The 18,296-nt window shown below is 32.3% G+C and overlaps 1 protein-coding gene across 2 annotated transcripts in view; it reads left to right on the plus strand.

Moving 5' to 3' along the window:
* fkh (fork head box protein) overlaps positions 1-15,580 on the plus strand; it is a 51,099-nt gene extending 35,519 nt beyond the window's left edge. The window contains exon 2 of one of the 2 annotated variants that reach the window (XM_077441100.1): positions 13,721-15,580. The gene's annotated coding sequence lies outside the window, so the exon portion shown is untranslated. The remainder of the gene's footprint in view (positions 1-13,720) is intronic. The other variant, XM_077441101.1, reaches the window with a different exon arrangement.
* The last annotated feature ends 2,716 nt before the right edge of the window (positions 15,581-18,296 follow it).

Consider the following 18,296-nt stretch of genomic DNA (forward strand, 5'->3'; position numbering starts at 1 on the left):
AACCTAACCAAATAGCGTGCAACACTCAAACGCCAAAAGGTGTAAAACTGCAATATGATACATACATACATATGTACATATGTCAGTAAAATCATGAACTGTTTGAGCAAACAGCAAACATATGTCGATACGAGTCGCGTTATCTGTGAATCTCGTCATTTTTATTAACATCGCGATTATGCATATTCGTAACAGACGATTTTATCGTCGACCCACGCACGCCGCATACTTTGCATACTCTCCACACACATATGTACGTATACACGTCTCTCTGTCGCCGGCCGATAAAGTGTTAATGGCGTTAGTCATACACACTCCGCAGGCTAATCTCGACTAGTCCTCAATGAGCGATCATCTAAATGCCTCGTTAATATGGCAAGACTATAGCCGATCGAACGGTTACCCAACGTGCGGCAGGATTAACAATGCAAAATGTGGATTCTGCGTCAAAATCTCCGTACATATTTCGCTGAGCGATTTCAAAGGCCGCGTGGAATTACAGAGTGACGCGATACGACGCAACAGGCAATTGATTCAATGATTAATAATAATCTACATAAATACATGACGGTCGTCCTTTAATATACCCTTTAATTTTGATTCGATTTTTGAAGGTATTATCAATATTGTGTAGCTTTTTGTCATTGTATATTTATAGTATTAGGGCGAAGACACACATTCAGAGTGGTACGCGGCAAGTGATTTTTTTTCTAGATAATTATGTACGCTAGCACGCCTGATCTATGCCATCGCAATCCAGGCTAAAACTCACCCCTGCAGTGTTTTCAGTGATATTTTATCCTTGTGTTGACATATGTTTAACAGTGATTTAAATGCATGTAGGAGAAACTTTTCGAAGTAATAAGATCGTACGAATTGACCATGACATGAATATACGCCCATCACAGCTGGAGACTATCCAGGCAAGCCTTGCCGTATGATTCGATTCGTTTCCGCTCTAAAGGTGCAGACATATAGTTTTATTGTGCACATGTAAAACAAAAACGCTAGCACGTCCGATCAAAACTCAGCACTTGGAATGATTTCAGTTATGTTTTATCCTTGTATTGACATAGGCATGACAGTAATCGACAACGACGATTCCCATATTTGAAGAAATGTAGGAGAAACTTGTTGAAGTAATAAAATCGTACGAATTAACAATGACGTGAGGATACGCCCATCATAGCTGGAGTCTACCTAGGCAAGCCGTGCCGTACGATTTCGTTTGTATGCGCTCTAAAGGTGCAGATATACAGAGTGGTACGTGGCACGCATATTTTTGGATATTTTTTAAATGTAAAATAAACGCTGGCACGCCCGATCTATGCTATCGCAATGCTTGGAAAAACTCACCACCTGGAATGTTTTCGGTGATTTTTTATCCCTGATTTGACAGTAATCGATAGCGGCGATTCCCATATTTGAAGAAATATTGGAGAAATTTGTCGAAATAATAAGATTGTATAAATTAACTAATTAATTAATTGAAATAATAAATTAATGATATGAGTATACGCATAACAGCTGGAGTCTACCGAAGCAATGCGTGCCGTAAGATTCATTGTGTCAGCGTCCTTTTTTGTAGCTATAATTAAAATCGGTCGTGTCAATGCATGCACAAATATGTATGTAGCTATACTATTATATTATATGCATATAATTAATGCTTGTGTAATCCATGACGCGATTACTTTTCGATATAAATACATACATATTGGTTACTTGATTTATTGATTTCATCTTGTGTGAATTGCTTTTGATTTTTTTGACATATGTGTCTATAAAATTGACTTTTGGACAAAAAAAATGACCTAATTTTCTGTATTGGTATACAGTATATCAATAAAATAGATGAGTCATTAGAATATTAAATACTTACGTCACTTATCAGAATGAGTATGTATGTACATACATACATATGTACATATATACAAATAAATCAGTGAACTGCGTTATCAGCGCATCTACGTAGCTTAATGACGATATATTATAGGTATAGATATAGTATAGTATAGATGTATAATCAATGGCTTTCATTGCGAAATTTTAGAGAGTGATTTTTGTCGCTGCTTGTTACGACTCTGCGTTATTAAATAATGGGATTAACTTTCCCTAGTCGCTTCATTATGATAAATTGGTTTTTTGTCAAGAATAGATGATAGCATGACACGTGAGTAATTATTGAATGGCTGTTATTGTATTAATCATTTCGTCTACATCCATTCACCATCCACTGCTGGATGAAGACCTCTGCAACACGCTTCCATTCATCTTTGTTTTCAGCAACTCTCATTTTACACATTTTTCTTATTTCATCCACTCATGTTCCTTGTTTCATTCTTTTACATTCTCTTGGGTACCATTCCAGCAATTCTTCTGTTCATTCTTATGGTGACTCGTCCACTGTCATTTCAATATCATCATTCTCTCTACGTTTAATATCTATACGTCAAATTTTCTTTAAACCATTTACCATTCGAAAATACAATAATGAATGAAAGATAATAACGGGTGAAAGGTGGATGAAAGACGTGCTCGAATGATACCTAAGAGAATGTAATAGAGTTAAAGGAAGCCCACGAGGAAGATAAGTGGATGAAATTAGAAAAAAATGTGTGGAATGAGAGTTGCTGAAAATGGAGACGAACGAAAGTGTGTTTGAGAGGCCTTCATCCAGCAGTAAATGGTGAATGGCTGTAAACCAGCAGCATAGATGGTTGTCGTGTAATTCTTTCAATTGTGTAGTCACGAGTTCAATTCCTAGCTTTGTGCTACTGGCCAGATCTTGGATAGGTGACATCAATCGTTTCCTATCAGAGTTTGCCAACTTATCTGATTGCATTGAAACGGTTCCAAAAAATTGGCAACCCTGTCCTATTTTACTTAAAATTATAGTTTACAGCATCTCAAATTTACTGGTTTATAAAATGCTGCAAATTTTTCCATATATGTATGTCTCTATGATTGTTAATCGACATTTGTAATAGGCCTTGAATAATACTAAACATTGTTTGACCATAAATGTCGTGTAAAATAAAATAAATGATAATGAAGATGATTTCTCTTATGACCTTCCTTGTGGTTTTCAGCATTTTCTAATTTCATCCACTCATATTTGTGGACGTTCTTTTACCCTTTTATATTCTCTCGGGTAGCATTCGTGCACTTCTTTCATTCACCTTTCGTCCGTTATTATATTTCGTACATTATTGTACTATTTACTAGAAAATGTGAATATGTAAGCGGCAATTGCGAATATGAAACTTAATGATTTTTTTATAAAAAGAAAAGTGTAAACATTGATATTGAAATTATCAATTTTAAAAGGTAACATGAAACTACCAAAGAGTTTGAATAATTTACTACATATGTACGTCAAATGATTAGTCAAAAAGTGAAGAGGTTTATACATATTATAAGAATAACATAACTTCAGTCGATGTGAATATCTTGATGGTCAATGTGAATATTTTGGTGTAAAATATGATTTTTTTTTGTGGAAATTTTGGTTGAAGTGGAAATTCCTTTGGTGAAAGTGAATAATTTCCCGGTGAATGTGAATAGTTATTAAAAAATAGCACACGTATGCGCGATTTTGACGAGGCCAGATGTCTTCGGCGAGTCTTCGCCGTTCGAAAGCACGAAAGCTTGAAAGCTCGAAAGCTCGACCATTGTGTCGGCGCTCCATTGTGCACTTGATCCCTCCATTGTGAGCCTGTGTAAACGTTGACAGATGGCCTAGTGTGTATTTTGCCGATGCCTACTACCGCCGTTTTATATCTCCTACATATTATATTATGTATTATATGAGCGGCCACTAGTTTTTCATACCACTAGTTAAATCGTGGCGCTTTATTGCGATAGGTAGGTACGAAGCTCAGGGGAGGGTTTCGCATTTTTTTTATTCTTATTCGCTTTTTGGTTTATTTTAATTGACGAGGCGCCGAGGGCACACCGCGGAAATAGAAAGAAGGGAAAAATGATCGATCAAACCGTCGAAAAGTACATTTGATCCCGAAAACGAGATAAGAGGCGGGGGAATTCCTTTGACGTGTCTCACAAAATCGGTTGAAAGCTTCGTTTGTGCGGAATAGATGCTCTCAAATGGTGGTTCGCATTTGAAATGTGTTTGTTTTTAATATTCTAAAACCCTCATTTCAAAAACTTCATCGTGGTATTTCGAGAGTAAAATGTAAGTCGAAAGTAAAATGATGTTTCGTCTTTCTTTTCTTTATGCAATCAAAAAATTTCCATGAAAAGTGTTACAAAGTTTTCTTTATTAAAAATACAAGAACCAGTTGTTAAAAATTAAATTTATGGAAAACTAAAAATTTAAATTGGCTTTAATAAGCCACATTAGTATTATGAAAAAAAAATAACAATTTTTTGAAGAAAAAAAATGTTGAGAAACTCTGTATAAAAAAAAATCAATATCACTATCATTTAATTAACAGAAAACAATACTGTCATGTAGTACATATGTTTGTATTTTTTAATCAACTAGATTTTTTGAATAAAATCTTTAAAAATATTGAGAATCACCGACTCAAAAATGTTTATGTACTTATATTAAGGATAAAGTTTGAGAATAATTCTAGGAAAGTCAAATTTTTTGACCACTTATAAGAAGTTTTTTTTTGGAAATAAAAATATCGCTTTACAAAAATGCAAATTTGAGAAACACTGAATTTTTAAAAAATCTAAAAAATAGATGAAACTATTTTCAAGGATTTAATAGTTGATTAGAAATAATAAAAAAATATAGTTTTCATTTATGGTCTATCTTAAAAATGGATTTAAAGTTCGTGTCGAACTGTGCTCAGCATAGGAACACACAGCAATTCGAGCCCAGCTCGACATGTGAGTCGAGCTGGGCTCACATTGTACAAAAATTTAATTAAAAATGTAGTATTTAATTCAAAATGTAGTATCAATGGTCAGATGTTTTTTCTATCGATTGTGATTTTTTATTACTTTTAAATTATAATTTATTATCCAGAGATTTTTTTGTTTTATCGAAACATACTAATTCAAACGGCTAATTTATCATATACATATAATAGCGCTATTCTGTATGTGTCTATGTGCGATAACGCTCGCCGTTCTATAATAGTCGTTTCCCTTCGACATATTTACATACATCACAGCTAAAATACTGTCAACAATATGTATGAATATAATATACAAACATAATAACAGATCAAGAAACACTACTACATATACTGTTTGCTACCAATATTTCCTCTAGGGCAATAGTCTCGGAGCATTTAGCGCCATCTATTGAAAATGTATTTAATTATATAATTAATTTTTCTTAATAATTAATTAATCTATTAGTGTTTTATATTATTTAAATAAATGTAGGTAGTTTTTACTAATAATACACCCGATTAAATTTTCATCGAGTCTCACTATATAACAGGTAGAAATTGCTTACGTCACGCCATATAAAATCTGATTTAGCGCGGTTTTGAACCATTTTTTTCATATTATACAATTAAATATAAATATTAGAATAATTATATTTTAAAGGTATTTGAAAAAAAAAAATGTTGATTCTGTGTTGGGGACCGAACGCAGAACCAAGACATTTCATTTTTTTTTTTTATTTATTTAAGAACTTAATATGCCATAGCCCATTCGATGATATTTCATCGGGCAGAACACTAGTTATTGATAATATTATATTGCAAACTGATTACAAATAAATTTCTTATATAAATACGATGATTGCCAGATTGTTTTAGAACCCTATGCAATAACACAACATTGAGAAATTAATCATACCGTCAACGCGCAGAATTAGTTAACATTGCAATTGCGGTCCATTTATATTTTAATTGCCGGCCCCGAGGGGTTTAAGCGGGCATCTAGGGGGTTAAGCCGGGGCCCTCCCCCCCTGAAATCTGGCTTTATGATGTGTGACGGATATAGAGCAATAAACGTCAGGTCGCGGGGGCGCACTCTAGGCCCCGAGGCGACGGGGGCTCAGCCCCCGGGGTCCCGATCTTGATTGACAGACACCCATACTTAGCGGGGGCTCAATGGGGCCCCATTGTAAGGCCCCACCCCGCGGCAATATAGACTCTCGATTCACCCATGCGAAAGCCCCAATATAGTCGAGTAAGTGCGTATTCATGGGGCTCGTTTTTGTGGTGCTATTATTATTTCATACACGAACAGGTACGGTTCGTATTTTGTACGGTGTGGTTCTCTCACCAATTAATTCTGACATGTGTTTTGCGCAACCTCGCCCAGTTAGTTCAGGTGATGTTTCAAAGAACACCTGAAGGCTCACTGCGATAAATAATGACTTTTGTGCGGGTGTGTAAACAAATAAAAAATAATAAAAAAATGAGGCTGAGGAAAAATTTAGGACGGCTTCTGTCGACCTGTCAAATGTGTGTTAGGAGTTGTAGTGAATTATATGGATTTTTTTTAATTTTTTTTTATTATGTACGACCTTGTGGTTAAAGAACATTGCAGACATTATATTGTGTCATACATATGTAGGTACATATATTCATATTTATTTTACATACATACATATATACCAGGAAGGCCTAACAGGTAAACCCTAATGCGCCTTCCTGGTCAATTACAAACAATGCAGCATTTTTATTACATAAGTCGCTGAATTACGAGACACAGAAACACTTGAAATTAACGAGACATGTATGAATTTTAAACATAAATTTTATTGTACATAAACCATACTCAAATAGTGGTGACAAATAGCAGGTAGGATAGTTTTGCCAATTTAATGAAGAACCGATTCAACAATGAAATCAGAAAAATAGGAAACGATCGACTTGGAGTCACAAATATCCAGCAGCATTACAGATAATATACTCAAAATAAATTATTTTCAATCGGTCAACTTACGGGATTGAACCCGGCGCCTCTCGGTGCTAGGCAAAAGCCCAACCACCGAGCCATGCTGCTGGTTAAATGTGTATATTATAATATAGTCAAAATTGTGAAAATCAATAATAAATAATGTGTTGTTTCTTTTCAGAACAACGTTTGCCTTAAATTCCATATAATAATAATAAAAAAAGGCGTTTTAAATATTTTGGTCAAAATTATGTTAGATTGCATTGATTTTATTTCTTCGTAATATGGCTTGAGAGCCACCCAAATCCAATTATACACACTTACATCGATATTTATTATAAAATGTATAAATCATACATATAGGTATATATATACCTAGTAGCATAAATTTTTACTTCTATAATGTATTTTTTTTTAATATTATTTTACATACATAAATATGGGAGCCCCGGCAAAGCTGCGTACGATAATGCGGCGCTGAAAAAACCACACTTGACAGTACCACATCGACATAGCCGCGCAAAAAAGTACTAAATTTCATGTATAATGGAATATAATATATATGTACTATATTCAAAACAAATCGTTTGCGACCTAAGAAGAGGTTAGTAAAAAATTAGATCATACTCATAATTAGACATTGGAGTCAGTAGGCGCAGCATTAACAAAAAAAGTTTTTTCAAAAAGCCTAATTGGGCTTCACACTTCTTACAAAATTATTAAATGATTACGTAAATTAAATGGCGTTCTGAAGAAAAAAAAATAACTGAAAATATTAATACAATACGATATTTCAACTATTTTAAATATTTACTTACCAACCTAAGTTGAAATTCTTTTTATTTAATTTTGTGGCTTTATTTTGCACGGCATTGGCGGAGTTTGTTTATTTTGCGCGGGTTTGTCGGCGCGGCAATATCGGTGTGGCACTGCCTCGTGAAAGAAGAAAATGTTTAAAAAACCAAATAATTAACAATTATTTATGATTTTAAAACAAATAAAGCCTTTTGTGACAATTAATAAATAAATTGCCTTAAAAGTAAATAAGTTAAAAACTATTTTCACTAAATTTGACTAAAATACTAATACTAAATTCTCCAAAACTGAAAAATTATTCTGAAATATGTAGTTGGGATTTACTACCAACAGATCTATGATAAGGCCTTATCATAGATCTGTTGGTAGATTTGCAAACATTCATTGAATGGAACTCAACTTATCACATAATTATATATTTACATTTATCATCCACTGCTGGATGAAGGTATTTTTTCTAATTTCATCCAACAATCTGCCTTGCAACCTTTCTTTTACCCTTTTACATTCTCTCGGGTAACATTCTAGCACTTCTCTTGTCCATCTTTCATCCATTCTAGCCATGTGACCCACCCATTGCCATTTCAATCTCCATTATATTAACTACTCTTGTCTTACTCATCACCCACGTATTCCGTATCCTATCTCTCCTCGTTATGTACATAACATACAATAAATCGTAGATTGCCTTTTTTGTTTCAATCGTCTTCAGTTAACTTCAGTTATAATCAGTTAAACGTACTATATATGTATGTAGGTATAAGTTCTATTTACATAAATTAATTCAAACGTGAAATAAAATTCTATGATCAATCCATTCACACATGTCGAGCAAATCTGTTTATGCAATTTCGCCTCAACAATCAAAGCCTCGGATACATACAATTATGTGTATTAAGAGTGTGTAAAGTGCAGCAAGTTTGAGTTGCAATCGGTGCGACTACATTCAACAAAATTGCATTGAATGAATGCACTGCCCTATTTTAATGGTCGTAATCCAAAGCTGAGAATAGCTACAAATGACACATTTGAGGATTAACTGACATTTGCTGACGGCTTCACGCTTTGCGCGAGGGTCCATTGACGATTATTATTGTTTTATCACATACACACCCCTCCCACCCCATCACACTCTCACCCTCTTTGCCATACGCAAGGGCAAATGTGTATGTATATTTTGCGATAAACATTCATTCGATTTATACTTATGTTATCATAAAAAAATATTTTGGAAAATAATGTCGATCGCTTACAGAAAGATTCAACTGACTCCATGAAAATCTTTTCCAGTATTAACTCATTCGTTTTTTTTTATTATTTTTTAATCGTAAAATATAAAATAAATATTTAATTTTATAAATAATGCTTAAAAACTTATAAAAATCATATTTTTTAAGATGCTTTTAATGTCTACGCAAGCTTACACAATGCATGTTGTAGATACATTATACAGTTCTGAATATTATTTTATAGTAAATATTAAATTAAAATATTCTAACAATTTTTTTGATTTAATTAAAAACTTTATAATATAAATTATAACATTGATTCAAGTTTATGTAAAAATAATGAATACTAAAATTTTTATAATTTTTTATAGTCAGATGATTAATTTTGGACCGCTTGAATTATTTCAGGAATTTTACATACATACATGTTTTCGGGGTGAGATCTTTTATTATATTGATTTATATATTAAATTATTAAAAATTATTTACTTAAATTATAATTTAATTAATTAATAATAATAAAAATAAATCATCAAAACACTTTGTTAAAAAAGTTATGATTTTTTATAATCATGTGATTAATTTTCTGTTCGTATTTAGAAATGTAAAATAAATTCATTTAGTAATTTTTATACATATTTATTATTTATTATATGTAATCAGGTGATTATTTTTGCAGCGGTCATTAACATGCCTGAAAATTTTCGCGTCATGACTAAGTATTGTAAAATTTACACACTTTTTCACAGCGCAAACTCATTGAGAATAATTTCCACGCTTCTACAATAAATTCACTCGTATTTGTGAAATAAATTTGGGGAAATATATTACGCACATACACACACACTTACTAACACAATCGCTAATCGCAGCGTTTGTTAAAAAGGGCAATAATTCAGTGGCGCGCGAATAAAATACAGTTTTATTTGTCAGAGGATTATCGCCGGAATGCTTATGTTGTATTTTTGCTTTACGCAAACCTTCCCCTGCTCCCCCTCACCTTCCCAAGTCATACACCCCCACGAATTAATCAGATTTGTCACACTTGCATTATTATTATATAAATAAATTATAATTATAAAATACCGCGAAAATAACGCCATAAACTTTATGACAAAACGCACTACGCTCACAACGAAAATTTGTGTGGAGAACCGTTCTGTTTAAAAAATCGTCATTTTACTATATGTTTTCATCGTTATTTTGAAAAGAAAAGTCATTGAGAGATTCTTTAGGTTTTATATCTTTAATTTGACTACAAAAAATTTAGAAAAATTTTACGAATTGACGAAAATCGTGACATTTTGCTAGACTCATAGATATATTGTCATTTTAAAAGAGACGTTTTTGCTTTATCTACATATGTACGTAGTTACAATATATAAAAGTTTTGTGATCATGCGAAAATCCTTGTATCAATGTGATGAAAATAAAAAAACATATCAAATTTAATAAACAGGAAGTGGGATTTTTTCCTCTTAGAAAAGTCAAAAATTGTTGGAAATGATTTTTTCCACACCCCTGAACGTATTAAGCTGAAAATTATTATTTGTATTTTTTATGTACTAACTTAGAGTTGATCAGAATTTGTAAGCCAGAAGTAGAATTTTTTTTAAAACAATATTTCATTATTTTATTTCGACCCTTTTAATTATTATTATCTTCTTAATATTTAATGCGTATAATATTTATAGTGATTCTAAGTAATAAAAAAGTGTAAGTGTAAGTTTTCCTACATTTGTGTAGTGTAAGTTTTCCTACATTTGTGCTCAATTTGTATCGACAATGCGCTCATAGCCGGTATGTGTGAACGTGTATGTATGTTTGATTATCAAATTTTGTTTTTAATCCTACTTATATTCGTTAAATACATAGATAAAATCGTGTGTTGGTCACATCCGAATTTTTTATATTGCTAATAATTTATTTATTATTTATTTTATTCTAAACAGACCATTGTGGCATAACAGGAATTCCTAAAGCGCCAGAATGGTCAAAAAATATAACACAAAAAAACAAAATAACAATTAAACATAAATTAATACATAACAAAAATAATATACTCATCAATTATACATAAAAAAAATACATTTGAACATAAACATAAATACATCCATACATAAACATAAAAAATAGCATTTAATAATAACAGATAAAGTAAAAATATCAAATAAAAAATATAGCATAAGGAATGCCTTGCACCTACAGCCAGTTCTTACAAATACAAAACATCCCTGTAAGGCCCAAATGGAAGAGAGTTAATCAAAATTTCACTCATAAATCATGAAAACAAGGATGAGCGCAGACTACCAGATAAATGGGTTAGAGTAATTTCCGACAATTAACGCTCACTAAGGTGGAAAATATCACATTCAGTCTCGGGAATAATGAGAATAGATACAATTTTACATCAAAATACCCGTTCATATTACAGTTGAAAACAAACTGGACTCATAACAATATCCAAAAATGAAAATCCACCAGAAGAACGTTCATGAAAACGCACCCTTATTAAAAATGGATCGAACCAAACCCCTCCGATGAAAAGTCGGGACACTGAAGCATTTTACATCGTCCAAAGGCAAATTCGCTCCAACAAGTCAGCACTACCTGTCAATAACAACGACCTGAAAAAGAAAACCTCCTCAAAGCATTGGGGCGGACGCCTCACACAGAGCTCTGGGGGGGGGCGGGGGGTGAGTGGGGTGAATGGGTGGGTGGGTGGATCACAGACGAGCCTCGCACTCATTTATAATTCATTTCCATATCAATCATAGTGAGTTGTACAAACGCGGGGCTCTGATGTTGGAGAGAACGAAGCGCACTCGAAACGCCCCACGCAAAGCATTGTTTGCCCCATCAAATATTCAAGCGCTCTAGCTGCTCGACCCGGCCTTTGCTAAAGTTAAGCAGAAATATACTTACTCTCTCTCTCAGGTTCAACTGCGACGACGAAGAATCGAAAACATCCAAACAAACCAGTCACTCCCTCTGTATCTATCTCTATCTCTCGATTCGAGTGTATTTATCCGTCTCGCTCGACTCTGTCGCAGATTAAGTCGCGAGAGAGTGGCCCTGCTGTGTATAGATGTTTTGTGGGCGAAAATAAATATTCACACGATTTTTGGTGTTTGTTTTGTATTTTTAAACCTATCTAGATTCATAATTTATATAATAGAAAAAATAATAAATAATTTTCTTTAAGAAAAATTCAGTTCTTGAATTTAACTCTCTTCTTCTATGCATGTTGTGAATTCTTGCAAAAATTTTTGACGCACTTACACCCAGCAGATTTTCTTGTAATTTTGCATTCAGCCAGATTTTAAACTACAATATAATAATCCATCAAAATTTAAGTCGAATATCTTCCAACAAAATATATTTATAAAGTGAAACGTCAGCGAGATGTTGCATAAATGGTATATCTTTGCTTGATTACTGTTTAAATCAATTATTCGACATTCAGTACTCACATTATAAATAATATTTTTACTAGGTTTTTATTAGTTTTATTTCGTTTGTTAGTATTGCAAACTTCCTATACTCTTCCGATCGCTTTGAAACATTACCGTTTTGCGAGTTTTGGCCACTTTCCACCACCCACTCGTTTTATGAGATTTTAATTGTTAAACGCCTATAACTTTATCTATTCACACTATATCATATAAAATTTGCATTATAGGCTCTCATTATCTCTCATATATATTCTTACTTCACTTATAAGTTATATACATATGTAATGGATGATAATTAATACTCGAAAGATTTAAAATGAAATTATATAAAATTCTGCTATATAAAAATTGGGTAAAAAAAAATATTTTGAAGTGGGTCAAATTTCATGACTTCAAAATATTGATAAAAATTCTACGTATGATTATAATTTTATTTTAATATTTGGATGAACTTCCTAAATTACATATTTTTTTGGAATTTAAGTAATTTAATTCAAATTTCAATTAGTATGAATCTCAAACTAATGTACATACATATGTAGATATTAAAAAAAAACAAAATGTAATTTTTTATGTTATTATAAATAGACCATTTAAAATTTATAATATTCTTACAAAATATATACAAATATAGTTCCTAAGGAATACATATATGAGGTGGTTCAAAATTAATCATCCTATTTATTATTTTTTCAATTTAGAATATGTACCTACATTCAAGAGATTTTAATTGATTATAAATATATATATACAAATGAAATGCATATTTCATTTATAGAAGTGTTAAACTTAAACTGACTAAAGACTTAAACTGAAAAAAATAGTTTGGTTTTTCCGAAAATATAATAATATAATTCATATTTAACATTTCACTTAGTTAAAATATGTTATGGATTTAAACCATTTATTACACACATAAGTGATTAGTGGGTATTATTACTTAGCAACCTAAGGAAAATTTATATTGATCACACCAACCATACTTGTATCAAGGAAAAATGTTCATATTTTCCGAGTACTATCAAAACATTTCCCAAATAAAGTACACAATCATATAGTACGTGCAAAAATCGCAATGACGTATCCACAGTTTCTCATAATTCAAGTCAAATATTTGCAATGCGCACATTAACGAAATCGGATATCCACACCGACGAGAATAGTCTGTCTGAGATTCGGTCGTTTTTCCTCGAAACCAGGTAAAAATCTGCTAAAACAAACGAGGAAAATTGCAATAAATATATTTACAAACTCACCTCGTCAACGATCTTTAACTATGTATGTACATGAAGTGATTAATAATAATTAGTTAACGTTGGTTAATTTTATATTTAATACAGACGCTGTATAGTAACTATGATGTTATTTATTTTGTTTCAGCGCAGAATAAATATAGTCCACAAAGACAACTTGAGATACGGCCATGCTGAGTAGCATTTCTCAAAGACCTTACAAAGACGGATGCTGAAAACTTCACGAGAAGAAGCTGCTCCACGGCTCGTCATCAAAGAAACTTAATCTGAAGTTGTATATACTTCGTAAAATTTCCTTCAGTACACGAAAACTACCGTATAATACGAGTATCGCTACTATTTTTTTTATGCCGTGAAAAAATATTGCACTTCGATTTTGTCCATATGAAAAAGTGTAAGTGTTTCAAATTTAGGAAGTCGATAACTTTATTCTTGGAAGTCGTTGCGGTGGAATTATTTTAAAGAAGTGTTCAACGGAATGATAGTATTTACATAAGTTCTGATTAGATTGTGAAGTCAATGGGTTGTTTCCTTTAGGAAACGTTATGTAAAAAATTAAATGTAGTAATACATACATATATATATTTGAGTTTGAGTACGTTTGAAAGCTGTCACTTTGAATGTATTTTAAAGCTTATTTTACGATACAAATCGATTTTTTTATCATACATTTATATAATAGTATAGATTTAAAATGAATCTTTAAAGTAAATTTATATATGTATATTTCCTAAGTTTAAATGTGGAAAATAAGCTTTGATCTTTTAATTTATTTTTAGCATCTACACACATATGTATGTAAGTGTATTATATTATATAATATTAAGGCATTTTCCAGAAATATTTGGATTGTATTTACAATGTTATATATATATTTAAATAAACATCTTATTAGAATTGAAAAGTGGAATATCCGTCTTTTTTTCGAATAATTTTTTGATCTGACATACATATAATTAAAAATTAGATATTTGAAGAAGTTCATACCCTTTTACTGCCAAAAAACGCTTACCGCCACTTTTAAAAATCGGGCACGAACTTATGCAATCATTAAATGTACGAGCCAATATATGTACATATTTGAAAGCGGCGGAAGTTCAATTTTTAGTTCCAAAATCACTGTTTGACTTAATTCATAAATTCCTATCACTTATTTTAATTCAATATGTTCAGAATCTTGGGAAAGCGGAATAAACGTAATACAGGCCACTAGTATTTTTACAAAATATTTCTCGAAATGAAGAAAAAGTGGACTAATGCCACTTTAAAATATGCGGCTCATATGTACTAGGATGGAACTACTATTTTATACTGATTACTGATTTTAACTAAAAAAAATTAAGAACTGCAATTTTGGTTTAAGAGTTCATATAATAATGTAAATGTTATTTTTAAAAAAATTGCTGTCATGAAATATTTTGCTATCATAATGCAATTTCTTAGAAACGTCACCACATATAATTTTATATTATGTATGTATAGGTAATTATTAAGGTTCGTTTATACCATCACAGCTCAAGCCCGCAACTGTACGTAAACAGCAGTACGAAAAATAATCTTTAGCACATTCTAAATGGACACATTCACACTTTCCGTAATGTGTATGTGACGTATCCGAAACCGCAGCAATCGGCACTATCTATTCATACTAAACAGCAGTACATGTCACCGAAACACATAAAACAGAACCGATTTTATTGGGCCATTGTGGAAATATTCACGCATGGCGTGAAGTAATAGTGGCGATTGTACCCGTACTAACGAAAGTGCTGTTATTTGCATATGAATATTTTCATATGCAAATGACATCGTCGCACTATGTGATTTTGCCTTACATATGTTCAAAATAAGTATGAACGTAACGAAAACCGGCGGTGCTGTATAGTATGAATTGCAGTAGTCTTTTCCATGCAGTGCTGTGTTGTGCTTGTACAATTATATATAGGACCATTTTTTTCTTTCCACAAATAAAATATAATCAATTGTCAACTCCTTTTTTTATTTCTCAATTATTAACATTTAAAAAAAAAATTTTAAATTGATCCAATGCGTCGAAACTTCGGACAATTGGACAATTGATAGTGACAAATCCACAAACAAACAGACATGCTTTAATTTCAAAATCATTCATACTACACACACACACAGTATTCACACCCTAATTTCATCAATTCCATCGCCATATGCTATTGTTATGTTAAAAAAAAGCACAAACACACCGATAGGTACGAGCGAAGCTCAATCAACCCCCTCGCAAAGTGTAACCAGATAATACGACGATAAAATGGGCACAAATTGAAACACAAAAAGCTCGTTTAGCAACAACACGAAGAGCTCAGACGAGTATTACACAGGTACGACATTATTAGACGATCGTAAAATCGAAGCCACGACACTTACCTATCCACCTGTATATATAATTTTGATTTAATTAACAACCAAAGCTACACACGTATACTTTTTCTTCCATTTAGTTTTTGTCATATCATCGTGGATTTTCTCCAACCCTCTAATGTTTTATATAAGGGTTGCGTGCGTGCCATCGTCTGCTGGCTTAGGATCTTGTCCTGATGATGATAAAGCCTCCTCCTTCCTTTATATCCTCGTCACATATCTGTGCGAAGTCTATTATTATATTTAAGAGGAAAAAGCTTTCTCGATAGTCACTTATCGAATATGCGCAGTCAAATCACTATTGTATATGTATTATGTATGCATTTACTTTATTTTGACAATTTCTAAAACCGTTCATATATATTTTTTCGATGCTATGATAATACATAATATGTATATTAATTTATCGCTCATACGTTGATATATATAATTTTTCATTTAGCTACTCCGTATAAAGAAAATACTCAATTAAACCATCTGAATGTGATTCATTTTGATGGCCTCACTAAATATGTTTAAATTTCCTTTAGAATTTATTTATGCATAAATTAAGAATATGTATAATCTATTACTTTATTGTTATTTGAAGTCATATGAAATTGTTCACATTTAATTAGAAAACAATATAACAATATTCACAACTGATTGTAGTTACTATTATATATGTATGTATGGACTTATAAATATAGTTTGATAGTAGATAGTAGATATTTTTAAAGAATAGTTCAAAGTTCAATTGTCGCAAAAATATATGATTTCGAAAACCTTTATATTTCTATATACATTTGTATGTTGTGTGTGAGTAGTATGACAAGGGTAGTTGATATATTGAGAAAGTAGTTGAGTGAGTGAAGAGATTGAAATGGCAATGGGTGGGTCACGTGGCTATCAGAATGGACGAAAGGTGGACAATAGAAGTGCCGGAATAATACCTGAGAGAATGTAAAGGGGTGAAAGGAAAATCGCAAGGATGATAACAAGAGAATAATGGAATACGTGGGTGAGAAGAATGACAAGGGTAGTTGATATAATGGAGTGAGTAAAGAAATTGAAATGGAAATGGGTGGGCTACGAAGTTTGAATAATGGACGAAAGAAGTGCTAGAATGTTACCGAGGGGTCATGGGTCAATCTCTGGCTCGATGCGGCTGGAAAGACCTTGGATATACATATGTATGTGACTCCAGGTCAATCGTTTCCTCTCAGAGTCCTTCATTGTTGAAACGGTTCCAAACAAATTGGCAACCTATCCTTACTTGTTACCATTATTTGAATATGATTTCAAATGTTATAAATTTATATAAAGTACAAACATGTATAAATGTGGCCATAGATGTCGCCTTGGGGTAAAACACGTAATGACACTAATTAAAATATGAATTTAATTTTATAAAAAAATTCATTTAATTTATTTTTTAAATTAAATGAAATTAAATTTAAATTAAAGTTATTTTGTCTGGTATTAAACCTATAATATCTACAACTAGCGGAATGCTTTTTGGGAATGAAGTCTTTTTAGGTAAGTATAAATGATTTATTAAAATATTTTGAGTGGTTAGTATTGCAGGCATTATTCCATACAATGTGCAAACTTGAAATTGAAATTGCAAATTCCCTCATCATTAAACTACGATCTTTACGATTGACGAGCGCTATATTTACGAGTGCACTTGGACACGGCTCTCAGACATTGATACGCTTCGTACATATTTCAATCGACGTTTTGTTTAAATTGTTTTGTTTTTTGTTGTTGTGAGTCCAGGAGGAGAGGGTGGAAAGGGGGGGGGGTTAACAATAGTTTTGAATTGAATATGAATTGTTTCGCAAGGGGTGGAAAGGAGGGGAGGTAGTGTATCGTGCGTAAATCCTTAATTACGTCCAGTGTAAACAGGGTGTCCCAGGGGCGGCGCGCGCACACCGCAAACAGGGACGTTCAATTTACAGGGGCGGCACGTGGCCGCCCCCGGGCCGCGGCGACGACACGTGCCGCCTCTGAACATCAGACGGACAGATAAGCGTGCGTCGTTTTTTCATTATTATTACATTCGAATATGCATCCATCTAATGTATTTTAATTCGGTGTGAAAAACGAATAAAATCGGACCTGGATAAAAAAAAGCACAACTACGTACATATGTATTTACATATTTTAGGAATATAATTCATATATATGTATATATGAGCTGTATATGAAGATGAATGTTGGTTTAATTTTCCGCTATGCAAATCTACACCTTTCAATTTGATATATTATATTAAAAAAAAATCAGTTTTCAATCTATGTAGTTTGAATAAAATTCATATTTTATG

This window comes from Arctopsyche grandis, chromosome 11 (genome assembly GCF_051622035.1).
Source record: "Arctopsyche grandis isolate Sample6627 chromosome 11, ASM5162203v2, whole genome shotgun sequence".
NCBI classification, from domain to species: Eukaryota; Metazoa; Arthropoda; class Insecta; order Trichoptera; family Hydropsychidae; genus Arctopsyche; species Arctopsyche grandis.